Source organism: Camelus ferus, chromosome 13, assembly GCF_009834535.1.
Source record: "Camelus ferus isolate YT-003-E chromosome 13, BCGSAC_Cfer_1.0, whole genome shotgun sequence".
NCBI classification, from domain to species: domain Eukaryota; kingdom Metazoa; phylum Chordata; class Mammalia; order Artiodactyla; family Camelidae; genus Camelus; species Camelus ferus.
In genome coordinates, this window is record NC_045708.1 from 47,989,873 (window position 1) to 48,005,177 (window position 15,305).

Below are 15,305 nucleotides of genomic sequence, written 5' to 3' on the forward strand. Positions count from 1 at the left end.
GGTTAGTTATGTTTCTCGACCTTGGAGAAGTGGCCCTCTGTGGGAAATGTCCTGTGTGTCCCAGTAGTGCACTCCTCTTTTGTCACCCAAGGGCCAGGGTCCAGTTGGTCCCAGGTAAAGTCTGCCCTGTGTTTGCAGATTCCTTCTACAAGCTTTGGGATTGTTGTTTTCTTATTTCTGATATCTGCCCCCTCGTGGATGAGACTGGACTAGAGGCTTATGCAGGTTTACTCCAGCTTGGTCCTGGACCTCGTGGAGAGGGCAGCTGAAGAGGATAATGAAGAGGCTTGATGGTGGAGAAAGAGGACTTAGGAGGGAGAGGCTCCAGCTAAGTAGACAGGTATGCAGTATTGTTGCAGACAGCCCGCATCTAGGGTGGGATTTCTTTTATTTTTTTTAGTTGAGGTTAATCAACATGTAACATTAGTTTCATGTGACAATAGAATGGTTTGACATTCATATATATTGTGAAATAATCATCACAATAAATCTCATTAACATCCATCACTGCACATAGTTATTACAGTTTTTTCTCTTGTGATGAGAAGTTTTAATATTTCCTCTCTTAGCAACTTTCAAATGTACAATAGAGTATTATTATAGTCACTATGCTATACATTACATTGCCAGGTCCTGTTTTTTTCTGTAACTGGAAGTTTGTACCTTTAGACCGCTATCACCCATTTTGCCCACCCCCCACCTCTGGCAACCCCACCTCTGGCAACCACCAGTCTTTGTGAGTTAGGTTTGCTTTCCTTTGTTTATTTTTTAGATTTCACGTATAAGTGAGGACATACAGTATTTGTTTTTCTCTAACTGACATTTCACTTAGCATAATACCCTAAGGTCCATGCATATTGTCACAAATGGCAAGATTTCCTTCTTTTTTATGGCTGAGTAATACTTCTCTCTCTGTGTGTGTGTGTGTGTGTGTGTGTGTGTGGTATCCCACATTTTCATCCACTGATGGACACTTAGGTTGATTCTTTGTCTTGGCTTTTGTAAATGATGCTGCAATGAACACAGCCAGATATCTTTTCAAACTAGTTTTTTTCATTTCCTTCAGATAAATACCCAGAAGTGGAATTCCTGGATCAAATGGTAGTTCTATTTTTAATTTTTTTGAGGAACCCCACATTGTTGTGCATAGTGGCTGCACCAATTTACATTCCTATCAACAGAGTATGAGGGTTCCGTTTTTTCTGCATCCTTGCCAACACTTATTTCTTGCCTTCTTGATAATAGCCATTCTAACAGGTGTGAGGTGATATCTCATTGTGGTTTTGATTTGCATTTCCCTAGTAATTAGTGATACTGAACATCTTCCCATGTGCCTGTTGGCCATCTGGCTGTCTTCTTTGGAAAAGTGTCCATTTAGCTCCTCAGCCCACTTTTTAATCTGGTTGGTTGTTTTTTGACGTTGAATTATAAGAGTTCATTATATATTTTGGATATTAACCTGTTCTTGGATATATGATTTGCAAATATCTTCTCTTCTCCCATTCAATAGGCTGTCCTTTCATTTTGTTGATGGTTTCCTTTGCTGTGCAGAAGCTTTTTAGTTTGACGTAGTCCCATTTGTTTATTTTTGCTTTTATTTCCTGTGCCTGAGGAGACATACCCAAAAAGATTTTGCTAAGACCAGTGTCAGAGAGCATACTGCCTACATTTCCTTCTAGGAATTTTATGGTTTCAGGTCTTACAGTCAAGTCTTTAACCCATTTTGAGTTGATTTTTGTGTATGGTGTGATATAGTAGTCTGGTTTCATTTTGTTTGTATATGACTGTCCAGTTTTCACATTTACTGAAGGCACTATCTTTTCTCCATTGTATGTTCTTTGTTCCTTTGGTATAAATTAATTGTCTGTATATGTGTGGGTTTATTTCTGAGGCCTCTATTGTGCTCTGTTGATATATGTATCTAGTTTTTTTTGGGGGGGGGCAGGCAATACCATGTTGTTTTGATTACTATAGCTTTGTAATATAGTTTGAGGGTGTGTGATTCCCCTGGTTTTGTTCTTATTTCTCAGGATTTCTTTGGCCGTGCAGAATCTTCTGTGGATTATTATAAATTAAAAAAAAATTTTTGTTCTATTTCTGTGGGAACTGTCCTTGAGATGTGGATAGGGATCTCAGTGGATCTGTAGACTGCTTTAGGTATTATGGACATTTTAACAATATTAACTCTTCCAGTCCATGAGCATGGATTATCTTTTCATTTAGTTGTGTTGTCTTCAGTTTCTTTCAGTGATGTGTTCACTGTACAGGTCTCTCACCTCGTTGGTATTTTATTCTTTTTGTTGTGATTGTAAATGAGATTGTTTTCTTAATTTTTCTTTCTGCTAGCTCATTGTTAGCATATAGAAACAACAGATTTTTGTATATTGACTTTTTACTCTGCAACTTTACTGTATTCATTTATTATTTCTAATAGCTTTTTTTGTGTGTTGAGTCTTTAGGGTTATCTGTATATAAAATCATATCATGGGCAAATAGGGACAGTTTTACTTCTTCATTTTTGATTTGGATGCTTTTACTTTTCTTGCTTAATTGCTCTGGCTAGGACTTATAATACTACATCAAAATGAACGTAAAATAAAAGTGGTGAGACTCGGCATCCTTGTTTTGGTCCCTAATTTTAGAGGGATAGGTTAGTGAGTTTTTCCTATTCAGCCTTTATGTAGAGGTATGTTATTTTTATTCACACTTTATTGAGAATTTTTATCGTAAATTGATGTTAAATCTTGTCAGATGCTTTTTCTGCATCTATTGAGATGATCGTATGGTTTTCTCCTTTATTTTGTTAATGTGGTGTAGCATGTTGATTGGTTTTTGGATGTTGAATCATCTTTGTATCCCTGAAATAAATTCCACTTGATCATGGTGTATGATCTTTTAATGTACTATTGTATTTAATGTGCTCGTATTTTGTTAATGAATTTTGCATCTATGTTCATCAGAGATGCTGCACTTTAATTTTCTTTTTCTTTGTAGTCCTTGTCTGGTTTTGGTAACACTGTAATGTTGCCCTTGTAAAATGAGTTAGGAAGCATTCCCTCCTTTTCAGTTTTCTGGAAGAGTTTGAAAAGGATAGGTATTAAATCTTCTTTGCATGTTTGGTAGAATTCACCTGTGAAGCCATCTGGTCCTAGATTTTTGTTATTTAGGAGGTTTTTGATTACTATTTAAATCTCTTTACTAGTGATTGGTCTATTCAGAATCTCCTGGAGTCAGCGTATTTAGGTCTTTTTTTTTTTTTAATCCATCCATCCACTTGCTATTTGGATTGGTAAATGCAATCCATTTACATTTAGGGTGATTACTGATAAAGGATGACTTAATACTGCTATTTAATCTTTTGTTTTCTGGTTATTGTGTATCTCCATTGTTCCTTTTTCCTTGTGCTTCTGTCTACCATTTTGGTTTGGTGATTTTTCTATGATGTTTTTCTCAGTTTCATCTTTTTTATGTTTCTTGTGTCTGCTTTAGATTTTTGTTTTGTGGTTACCATAAGGTTTGTATAAAATGGTCTGATCTTGTGCCGATAGCATCTTATCTTCATTTGCATATATAGGTTTCATCCTTTTTCTCTTCCTCTTTTATGTTTTTGTTGTCTCAAGTTATCCCTCTTTATGTTGTGAGTTTAAGAAATTGAAGTAGGTATAGCTATTTTTTACTGTCCACCTCCCCTCACCAACCTTTGTGCTATAATGTGTTTGAAAACCTATTCTGATATAGAGTTTTCAAACACTTTATTATAGAGACCGGCAATTCTCTGTCTATTACTTACTTAAAGCTTTGTGTACTTTTGCCTTTTTGTTTCTGGTAGAAGAGCACTTTTCAACATTTTTTGTAGGACAGGTCCAGTGTTGAACTCCCTCAGCTTTTGTTTGTCTGGGAAAGTCATTACATCTCCTTCATGTCTGAATGATGACTTTGCTGGATAGCATATTCTCAGCTGACAGTTTTTATCTTTCAGTATTTTGAGAATGTCTACTCTATCCTGGCCTGTAGAGTTTCTGCCAAGAAACCTGTGGACCATATAATGGTGGTTTCTTTGTGGATTACCATCGTTTTTTCCCTGGCTGCCTTTAAAATTATTTCTGTCATTTATTTTTGGCAATTTTAGTATTGTCTTAGAGAAGGTCTTTTTTTTAATTTTTTTTTTTTTTTTGGCAGGGGGAGGGAGACAATCAGGTTTGTTTGTTTGTTTATTTATTTTTGGAGGAGGTACTGGGGATTGAACCCAGGACCTTGTGCATGCCAGGCATGCACTCTACCACTTGAGCTATACCCTCCCCCCTGAGAAGGTCTTTTTTGCATTGTGTAATTAGATGTTCTCTTAGTTACATGGACTTGTATATCCAGTTCACACCCCAGGTTTGGGAAGTCCTCAGCTATTATTTCTTTATTTTTTTAACTGTATAAACTGTTAACAGACAACACCCACAAATTTATTTTTTCTTGGACACACCCATAGTGTGACCATGGCAACCTTGGTCTCGGTGTGCTGGCCTTGGACACGAAGTCCCCAGAAGTGGCACAGCCCACTGTGGGTGCAAATCTTGTTCTGCTGCTCCAAGTCTTCATGGAGCTCCTTGTCCAGACCACTGGCCAGGACCTGGCTGTATATCCCATCCTTCACATACTTCTGTCTGTCTAAGGACCAGTCTGGGATCTTGTACTGGCGTGGATTCTGCATAATTGTGATTGCACATCGCGCCTCATCCTCAGTGAGCTCTCCTGCCCTCTTGGTGAAGTTGATGTCTGCTTTCCTCAGCACCACCTGGGCGTATCTTCGCCCCACACCTTTAATTGCAGTGATGGCAAAGGCAATTTTCTGCCGCCCATTGATGTTGGCGTTGAATACTCACAAAGCGTGCTGGGACTTCGCAGGGCTTACTAGGGACATGGCGGCAGCCCCAGTGGCAGCATGCGTGCCTCCAGTGAAGAGCTGTTATTTCTTTAAATAAACTCTGCTCCCTTCTCCCTCCCTTCTCCTTCTGGGACACCCATTTTCCCAATGTGGCCCTTCCTAAAAGAGTTGGATAGTTCTTGTAGACTTTCCTCATTTTTTAGATCTTAATTCTCTTTTTTTCCTTATGTGTGTGTCATTTCTGGATTTCTGCCTTCAAGCTTGCTGATTCTCTCTTTCATGTGGTCTGCTTTCTTCCTGGTGTTTTCTGATGCATCTCGTGTATTGAGTTCTTCAGCTCCAGAATGTATTTAGTTCTTTTTTAGAGTTTCAGTAGTGAAGTGTTCCTTCTGTTTTATTCCTGGGCTCACTGAACTGCCCTGAGTTTCTCTGCGACAGCGATTTTGAGTTCTTTACCAGTTAGATCACAATATTCTGTGACTTTAAGTTTGGTTTCTGGAGAACTGTCATTTTCTTTTTTGAATACAGTGTTACTGTGGGTTTTTAATGGTTCTTGGTGAGTTGTTCCTCTGCTGGTGCGTTTGAAGTAATGAACACCTTTCTTTAGTTCAAACTTTTTTGAAAAACTTGATTCTAATGATTCAACAGGTTAGAAATCAGAGGGCGCCCCTTTGTCTTCCAGTAGGTGGCACCACAGCACAAGTTGTTAGTTTTCTCACCGGCGCCGCTTGTGGCTATACTTGAGGGTCAGCGCTTCCCAGGTCTGTCAGAGATGCCCAGCACCCTCCTTGTCGTTTCTTGTGCCTCCAGGGTCTTAGTGCCTTGCTGCTGCTGGTGTGGCTGGTGTCACCTCCTCAGGCACCAGGATGGCAGGTGCTTCCACCATGTCTCAGATCTCCTGAGTTGCAGGCTCTGCTGCTGTGGGGGAGGTGGGTGGAGAGCTGAGGCCATGGGCACCTCTGCCATGTCTGGGGTTATGGAGTTCCCAGTTACCACCACTGTGGGTTGGGGAATGGGGGCTGGAATCTACGATGCCTCAGTGGCTGATGGGACAGGTCGCCAGCCACGTTGCTGCTGCTGCCCAGTTACCTGTGGCTGTGAACAGCACCATGGCCGGGAGGCCGGAGTCTTGGATGCTGCCTCTCCTGCTGCCACCAGGTTCTCTGGGCCTGCAGGCTCAGCTGCCGTGGCTGGGAGAGCAGGACCACGGGCTCGGCCTCTGCTCGTCTCCCAGCTTTGCCTCCTCTTTGTGCTCCAGTCCTCCCACCTTTACATGTACAGACGTGTGGAGTTCTCTGACCTCCTGGTGTGTTGAGCAGAAGCACCTTGGTTGAGTTGTGGATGTTTTACTGGTTGTGGATTGAAGGGGAGAGAGAAAGGGAGTGTCTCACTCCACCATGATGCTGGTGTCACATTCTGTTGTTTGGTTTTTGGAGGGTTTGTTTGTTTTTTGTTTTTTGTTTTCTTTGACATTCTTTTTTATTGAAGAATAGTCAGTTTACAATGTTGCATCTGTTTCTGGTGGACAGCATGTCTTAGTCATACATACACATACATCTGTTTTCATATTCTTTTTTTCCTTATAGGTTACTACAAGATATTAAATGTAGTTGCCTGTGCTATACAGTATAAACATGTTTATTTTATCTATAGCAGTTAGTATTTGCAAATACATCTTATTTTTGATGTCACAATTTACATCTATCTTGTGTGTCCATTATAAATTATTGTGGTTATATAGTTATTTTTACAACTTTTGTCTTTAATCTTCATGCTAGTTTTGTAAGTGCTCAGTTCACTACCTTTACGTTAGATTGTTCTGAATTTTACTGTATATTTACTGTTACCAGTGAGATTTATACTTTGATGTTTTCCTGTTACTAAGTGGCACCTTTTTGTTTCAGCTTAAAAAAGTCTCTGTAACATTTCCTGTGACACTGGTTTAGGTGATAAACTCCTTTAGTTTTTGCTTGTTTGGAGCACTCTTCATCTGCCCTTCAGTTCTGAAGCAAAGCTTTGCTGGGTAAAGTATTCTTGGCTGGCAAGTGTTTTCTTTCAGCACTTTGAATATTTCATGCCATTCTCTTCTGACCCACAAAGTTTCTGCTGAAAAATCTGCTGATAGTCTTATTGGGGGTTCCCTTGAATGTAACAAGTTTTCTCTTGCTGCTTCTAATTTGACATTTTAATTGTCGTGAGTCTCTTGTGTTTATCCTATTATCCAATCCTGGGAGCTCCCGAGGATTCCTGGATCTGCATGTCTATTTCCTTCCCCAGGTTAGGGAAATTTGCAACCATTATTTCTTCAAGTAACTTTTCTGCCTCTTTCTCTCTTCTCCTTTTGGGACCCTTATGCAAATGTTGGTCTGCGTGATCATGTCCTATACATCCCTTAAGTTGTCTTCACTTTTTTTTCATTCTTGTTTCTTTTTGCTGCATGGTTTGGATGAGTTCCGCCTGCCCTGTTTCAGTTCACTGATCATTTCTTCTGTTTCAGACAATCTGCTGTTGAATCCCTCTATTGTGTTTTTCAGCTTAGTTACTGTATTCTTCAAGTCTGTGGTTTCTGTTTTTGGTACTTTCTTACGTTTTCTCTCTCTGTTGAAATTCTCACTTTGTTCATCTGTTATTCTCCCGAGTTTGGTGAGCATCTTTACCACTGTTATTTTGAGCTCTTTATAAATTAAATCACTTATCTCAATTTCATTAAGATCTTTTTTGAGGTTTTATCTTTTCCTTTCATTTGGAACGTATTCCTCTGTTTCTTCATTTTCCTTGACTGTGTTGGTTTCTGCGCGTTAGATACAATATACGCTCCTCCCAGTCTTGAAGGAGTGGCTTCAGGTAGAAGGTGAACCTTACCGTTCAATCCTGCCCTAGCTCTTGGTTGTCTTTTGAATCTGTGATTGTCCAAGCAGCCTGCTTTATTCTTGGTGGCTCTCAGGAGGTGAGGGTGTGCCAAGACCTGTCAGTGTCCCAAAGGGGAGGATCTTCATCAGCACCTAGAAGTCAGGCTGTTCGGAAGCTAGACCCTCAGGCAGCAGCTTTAAAAATATACAGATATACCTATTTCAGGGGAAGACTAGGAGACAGGCATTTGTCTGCTTCCTCTGCAGTGAGCCTTGTGTTATTAGCAGTTAAGAACTGTTTCTGTTGTCTGCTACCATCCCGCTGAACCTGTGAGCACAAGCCCTGCTGGCTAGCAGAGCCGAGCAGTCAAGCAGCAGCACAAAACTGAGGGCACCAGGCATGTACACAAGCTCCTTTCTCAGAGACACTGGTGACCTCAAGGAAGGCAAAGGGAGAATATGAAGGTGGCACCCACCAGCCTCCACTTAGGAGGGTGTCAGTGGGCTCCTATATGTGTGTTAAATTAGATGCCTGCCCCTCAGGTTGAAGCCTAAGATAAGGAAATAGGTCTCTTTCACAGACATACTGGATGCTTTTCAGTTGGCTGCCTCTGCGCAGGGGCCCCGGGGTGTGTAAGTCTGTACAAGCCCTTTAAGAACCATTTCTCAGAACACTGTAGCCTTGTGGGACTGGTGGATGCCAGCTCTGTTGGATTTCCAAGGTAGATGTTCTGGGGGCTCGTCTCTCAGGTGCAGGTCTTAAAAGTTGGAGTGCCTGATTGGGATTCCAACCTTTTCACGTCTCAGGGAGATGCTCAGGGTTGTGAATTCCCTCCCAATTGTGGGTTGCTGCTCTGAGGGTGGGGTTGACAGGGAGACAGTGTCTTAGTCTCTCCTTACCATTGTGATGTGGGTTTTTTCTTACTTGCCCAGTGTTTAGGAGTCACTGATCTAGTTTTGGGGTTTCTTTCGGAGGAAACTGCTCCATATGTAGCTGTAGACTCAGTGTGCCCGTGGGTGGAGATGAGTTCAGGATCCACCTACATCACCATCTAGAACTAAAACTGGGTGGAGTTTCTTGTACCCATTAACCCAGTTTTAACAATTTGCTTCCTCACCGCCAGGCTTCTTCCATCTTTACTCGTAACTGTTCCTCGTTATTTCAGAACAAACTTCAGATATATATTTTATTACCAGGAGAAATTAGACACAGGAGTTAAAACCAAATTCCTTGCTAATCTGTTTCAGTTTGTGAAACATTTCTTTAAACATTTATGTATGTGAAGAAGGATTTCAGTGGACTACCACAACAGTAGACCACATGAAATTAAAGCACCAAAATAGATGGATTTCTGATTTTGTCTTGTCATCCCTTTTCTTTTTTAAAAAAGTTCCATTATTTTTTCCAACTTCATTGAGATATAATTGACAAGTAAAATTGTAAGTTATTGAAAATATGTCAATATGATAATTTGATATACATATACATTGTGTAAGGAATCTCCCCAATGACTTAATTAACATACCCATCAGTTCACTTTCTGTCCTCCCTCCCTCCCTCTCTTGTCTTCTTTATTGGTGAGAACATACAAGTTTTATTGTCTCGGGATGTTTTAATTATATAATATGGTGTTATCAAGTATAGTCAGCATGTTAAAAATTAGATCTTCAGATCTTATTCATCTTATAACTGGAAGTTTGTACCGTTTTACTAACCTCTCCCTATTTCCCCCAGCCTCTAGCCAGTGGCAACCACTTTTCTACTCTGTTTCTATGAGGTTGACTATTTTTTTTTAATCTTTTAAAAAAAATTTCATTTAGCATAATGTCCTCCAGATTTATCTGTTGTCTCAAATGACAAGATTTCCTTCTTTAAGGCTGAATAATATTCTATTGTATGTATATATATGTGTGTGTGTACACCCAGTGAAATGCAAATTAATATCCAGACATACTACACTTTATTTTCTTTATCCAGTAATCTGTTGTTAAACACTTAGGTTTTTTCCATACCTTGGCTATTGTGAGCAATGCTGCTGTAAATGTGAGAGTACAAATATCTCTTCAAGTTAATTATTTTCTTTCCAAAGGAATTCAGAATATGCCCAGAGTGAAATTGCTAGATTGTATGGAAGTTCTGTTTTCAATCTCCATGCTATTTTCCATCGTGGCTGTACAAGTTTACATTCCAGCAGTGTACAGGGGTTTCCTTTTCTCCATGTACTTGCCAGCATTCGTTATCCATTGTCATTTTGATAATAGATTTCCTAACAGGTGTGAGGTGGTTTTGATATGCACTTCCTTAGGGATTAGTGAGATTGAGTACTTTTTATATATCTATTGTCCATTTGTATTTCTTTTTAGAATAATGTCTATTTAGGTTCTTGGCCCACCTTTAAATTGGGGGGTAGGGTTTGGCAATTGAGTTGTATATGTTCCAAGAATATTTTGGATATTAATCCCTTAACAGATACATGGTTTGCAAATATATTCTCCTGTTCCATGGGTTGCCTTTTCATTTGGTTGATGGTTCCCTTTGCTGTACAGCTTTTTAGTTTGATGTAATCACACTTACTTATTTTTGCTTTTGGTGTTAAACCCAAAAAATCATAGCCAATACCAATGTCAGGGAACTTATTACCCACTATGTTTTCTTATTGGAGTTTTATGGTTTCAGGTCTTACATTCAAGTCTTTAATACATTTTGAGTTGATTTCTGAGTATGGTGTCAATAGTGGTCTAGTTTCATTCCTTTTCTCATGGCTATCCAGTTTTCCAAACACCATTTATTGAAAAGATATCCTTTCCCAGTTGTATATTCTTGGCTCCTTTGTCATAAATTAATTGATCATATAACATTTTTTTTTTCTGGGTTCTCTATCCTGTCCCAGTGATCTTTTGTGTCTGTTTTTATGACATTATCATATTGTTTGATTACTATAGCTTTGCCATATTGTTTGAAATCAGGAAGAGTAATGCCTCTAGCTTTGTTCTTTTTTTTTCAAGATGGCTTTCGCTACTTTGGCTTTTCAGGTTCCAAAGTTTAGGGTTATTTATTCTATTTCTATGAAAAATGTCACTGGAGTTTTCATAGTGATTGCATTGAATCTGTAGATTGCCATGGGTAGTATGGACATTTTAGAATTAATTCCTCCAATCCATGAACACAGACTATCTTTCCATTTATTTGTGTTATCTTTCTTATAATCTTCAACATACAATTTCTCACCTTGGTAAAATTTATTCCTAAGTATTCTTAATTTCTGTTTTTGGATAGTTCATTGTTATTGCAGAGAGAAGCAACTGATATTTGTATATTAACTTTGTATCCTGAAACTTTACTGAAGTTATTATTTCTAACAGTGTTTTGGTGGATTCTTTAGGGTTTTCTTTATATAGTACCATGTGATCAGCTAACAGTGACAATTTTACTTTCCTCCTTCCCAACATGAATGCCTTTTCTTTCTTTTTCTTCCCCCCTAACTGTCCTGGCTAGTACTTCTAGTACTATGTTGAATAAAACTGGTGACATTGGGCATCCTTGTCTTGTTCTTGATCTTAGAGGAAAAGCTTTCGGCATTTCACTGTTGACTGTGTTGTTGTCCGTATCTGTGGGCTTGTCATATATAGCCTTTATTATGTTGAGGTACAGTCCCTTAATACCCAGTTTGTTGAGAGTCTTTAACATGAATGGATGTTGAATTTTGTCAAATGCTTTTTCTGCTTCTATTGAGATCAGTTTTTATCTTTTATCTTGTTAATGTGGTATATATCACATTTATTGATTTGTGGCTATTGAACCATCCATGTATCACTGGAGTAAATCCCATTTGATCATGGTGTTTGATCCTTCTAATGTTGAATTCAGTTTGCTGATATTTTGTGAGGATTTTTGCATCTGTGTTCATCAAGGATATAGGCCTGTAATTTTCTTTCTTGTAATGTTTTTGTCAGTCTTGGTATACCAGATGTCTTTGGTATCAAGGTAAAGCTGGCCTTGCAAAATGAGTTTGGAAGTGTTCTTTCCTTTCCTATTTTTGGAAGATATTGAGAAGGTTTGGTATTAATTATTCTTTAAATGTTTTGTAGGATTCACCAGTGAAGCCATCTCTCCCTGGACTTCTGTTTTTAAATCATTGAGAGGTTTTTGATTACTATTTCAATCTCCTTACTAGCAATTTGTTCAGATTTTCTATTTCCTCATGATTCAGTCTTCATAGGTTGTATAGTTTGTAGGAATTTACCCACTTTTTCTGAGTTATCCAACTTGTTGGCATATGCGTATTCACAGTGGGTTTTGTGATCTTTTGTATTTCTGTGTTATCAGTTGTAACGTCTCCTGTTTCATTTATACTTTAATGTCAGTCCCCTTTTTTTCTTGGTAAGTCTAGTTAAAAGTTTGTCTATCTTGTTTATCTTTTCAAAAATCAGCTCTTAGTTTTATTGTTTTTTATTTTCTTTTTAGTCTGTTTCATTTATTTCCATTCTTATCTTTGTTATTTCCTTCCTTTGGCTAGCCTGGAGCTTAGTTTGTTCTTCTCTTTCCAGTTCCTCCGGGTATAAAGATAGGCTGTCCAAGATCTTCCTTTTTCCTTCATGTAGGTATTTATCACTGTAAACTTCCCTTTTAGAATGACTTTCGCTGCATCCCAGAAGTTTCACTATGTTTTGTTTTCATTTTCATTTGTCATAGAGTATTTTTTAATTTCTTCTTTGACCCATTGGTTGTTCAGGAGCATGCTGTTTAATCTCTACATATTTGTGAGTTTTCCAGTTTTCTTGTAATTGATTTCTAGTTTCATACAATTGTGGTTGGAAAATATGCTAGATATGATTTCAATCTTCTTAACTTTATTAGGACTTGTGGCCTAACATATGATCTATCCTGGAGAATATTCCATGTGCACCTGAGAAGAATGTGTACTCAGTTGCTTTTGGATGAAATGTTTTGTCTTTGAGGTCCATCTTCTTGAACATGTAGTTTAAGTCCAATGCTTCCTTACTGATTTTCTGCCCAAATGATCCATTGTTGAAAGTGAAGTCTCCTGATACTGTATTATTGTCTTTTTCTCTCTTCCCAATTAATATTTGCTTTATGTATTTAGGTGCTCCCATTTTGGTTCATATTTACAACTATTCTATCCTTTTGATTAATTGATGTTTTATAATGACCTTCTTTGTCTCATTACATTTTTTGACTTAGTTTATTTTGTCTAAGTATAGCTAATCTTGCTTTCTTTTGGTTTTCGTTTGTATAGAATATCTTTTTTCATCCCTCTACTTTCAGTCTATGTGTGTCCTTTAAACTAGGTGAGAGTCTTTTAGTCAACATATAGTTTGGTTTTGATTTTATCCATTCAGCCACTCTGTCTTTAGACATAGACAAAATTTAAATTTAATCAAAGTTATTTTTAAATTTCTTTTTAAATGAAGTATAGTTGACTTACAATATTATGTTAGTTTTAGGTGTACAGCATTGTGATTCAGTATTTTTGCAGATTAGACTCCATTACAGGCTTTTACAAGATAATGGCTGTAATTCCCTGTGCTACACAGTATATCCTTGTTACTTATCTATTTTATACATAGTGGTTTGTATCTGTTAATCCCATACCCCTAATCCTGTACCTCCCCCCTTCTCTATCCCCTTTGGTAACCACAGTTTGTTTTCTGTATCTGTTAGTCTGTGTGTTGCATGTACATTCATTTGTATTATTTTGTAGATTCCACTTATAAGTGATTTGCAGTATTTGTCATTCTCATTTCATTAATCATGGTAGTCTCTAGGTCCATCCCTGTTGCTGCAAATGGCAGCATTTCATTATTTTTATGGCTGATATTCCATTGTGTATGAATAAAACCCATCTTATTAATCTAATCATCTGTTGACGGGCACTTGGGTTGCTTCCATATCTTGGCTATTATTATAAATAATGCTGAGATGAACAATGGGGCGTATGTAACTTTTTGAATTGGTGATTTTTTCCCCCAGTATATATCCAAGAGTGAAATTGCTAAATTGTGTGGTAGTTCTTTTTTAGTTTTTTGAGGAATCCCCATACCGTTTTCCAGAGTAGCTCCACCAATGTACATTCCTACCAACGGTGTACAAGGGTTACCTTTTCTCTACATCCTCTCCACCATTTGTTATTTGTAGACTTTTTGATGATAGCCATTCTGACCATTGTGAAATGAGAGCTCATTGTGGTTTTGATTTGCATTTCCAATGATTAGCAATGTTGAGCATCTTCTCATGTGCCTGGTAGCCATATGTATGTCTTTTCAGAAAAATGTCTGATCAGGTCACTGCCTTTTTTTTTTTTTTTTTTTTTTTGATTGGGTTGTTTTGATATCGAGTTGTATGAGCTGTTTGTATATTTTGAATATTAAACTCTTGTCAGTCGCATCGCTCACAAATAGTTCCTCCCATTCAGTAGGCTGTTCATTTTGTCTATGGTTTTCTTTACTGTGTGAAAGCTTTTAGGTTTAATTAGGCCCCATTTGTTTATTTTTGCTTTTATTTTTTGCCTTAGGAGACTGATCCAAGAAAATAGTGCTGATTTATGTCAGGGTATTTTTGTCTATGTTCTCTTTTAGGAGTTTTATGGTTTCCATTCTTATGTGTAGGTCTCTGATCCATTTTGAGTTTATTTTTGTTTGTGAGAATGTTCTAATCTCATTGTTTCATGTGTGGCTGTCCACTTTTCCTAGCACAACTTATTGAAGAGACTGTCTTTTCTCCATTGTATATTCCTGCCTCCTTGATGTAGATTAGTTGATTGTAGGTGTGGGTTAAAGTAATGTAGTTGTGGACTTATTATTGCTATTTTGTTCACTGTTTTCTGGTTGTTTTGTTATTCCTCTGTTCCTTCCTTCCCCTCTTGTGTCTTTGTGATTTGATAGTTTTCTATAGTTGTATGCTTAAATTCTTTTCTCTTATATATCTACTCAAGGCTTTTCCTTTGTAGATAATATGGGGCTTACATAAAGCTTCTTATATATATAATAGTCTGTGTTAAGCTGATTAACTTCAAATGCATACAGCTCTCTCAAACCTCCACATTGCTTTGATCTCACAATTTGCATCTTTTTACATTGCATATTCATTTACAAATGATTGTATAATTATTTTTTTTACTTTTGTCTTTTGACCTTCATACTAGAATTATTGATTTATCAGCATTATTAGAGTTTTCTGAATTTAAGTATATACTTATCTTTACTGGTGGTTTTATACTTTTACATGTTTTCCTGTTACTCATTAGCATCCTTCCATGTCAGTGTGAAGAACTGCCTTTAACATTTTATATAAGGCTGGGCTAGTGATAAACTCCTTCAGTTTTTGTCTGGAAAACGTTTTCAGTTCTGAAGGACAGCTTTGCCAGGTAGAATATTCTTAGTAGGCAATTTTTTTTTTTTTCCTTTCAGCACTTTGAATATAACTTGTCTCATTGTGGATCTCTTGGATTCATCCTGTTTGGTACTCTCTGGGCTTTTTCTGGATTGGATGTCTGCTTTTTCCCTCAGATTAGGAAAGTTTTCAGCCATTAATTCTTTGAAAAGGTTTTCTGCCCCTTTCT

At 37.7% G+C, this 15,305-nt stretch overlaps 1 protein-coding gene and 1 pseudogene across 4 annotated transcripts in view; one reads left to right on the top strand and one right to left on the bottom strand.

The window, feature by feature from the left end:
* The window catches only part of RAVER2 (ribonucleoprotein, PTB binding 2), a 98,108-nt gene that overhangs the window by 78,398 nt on the left and 4,405 nt on the right, over nucleotides 1-15,305 (top strand). The window lies entirely within an intron of this gene.
* LOC102520112 lies at nucleotides 3,792-4,977 on the bottom strand (annotated as a pseudogene).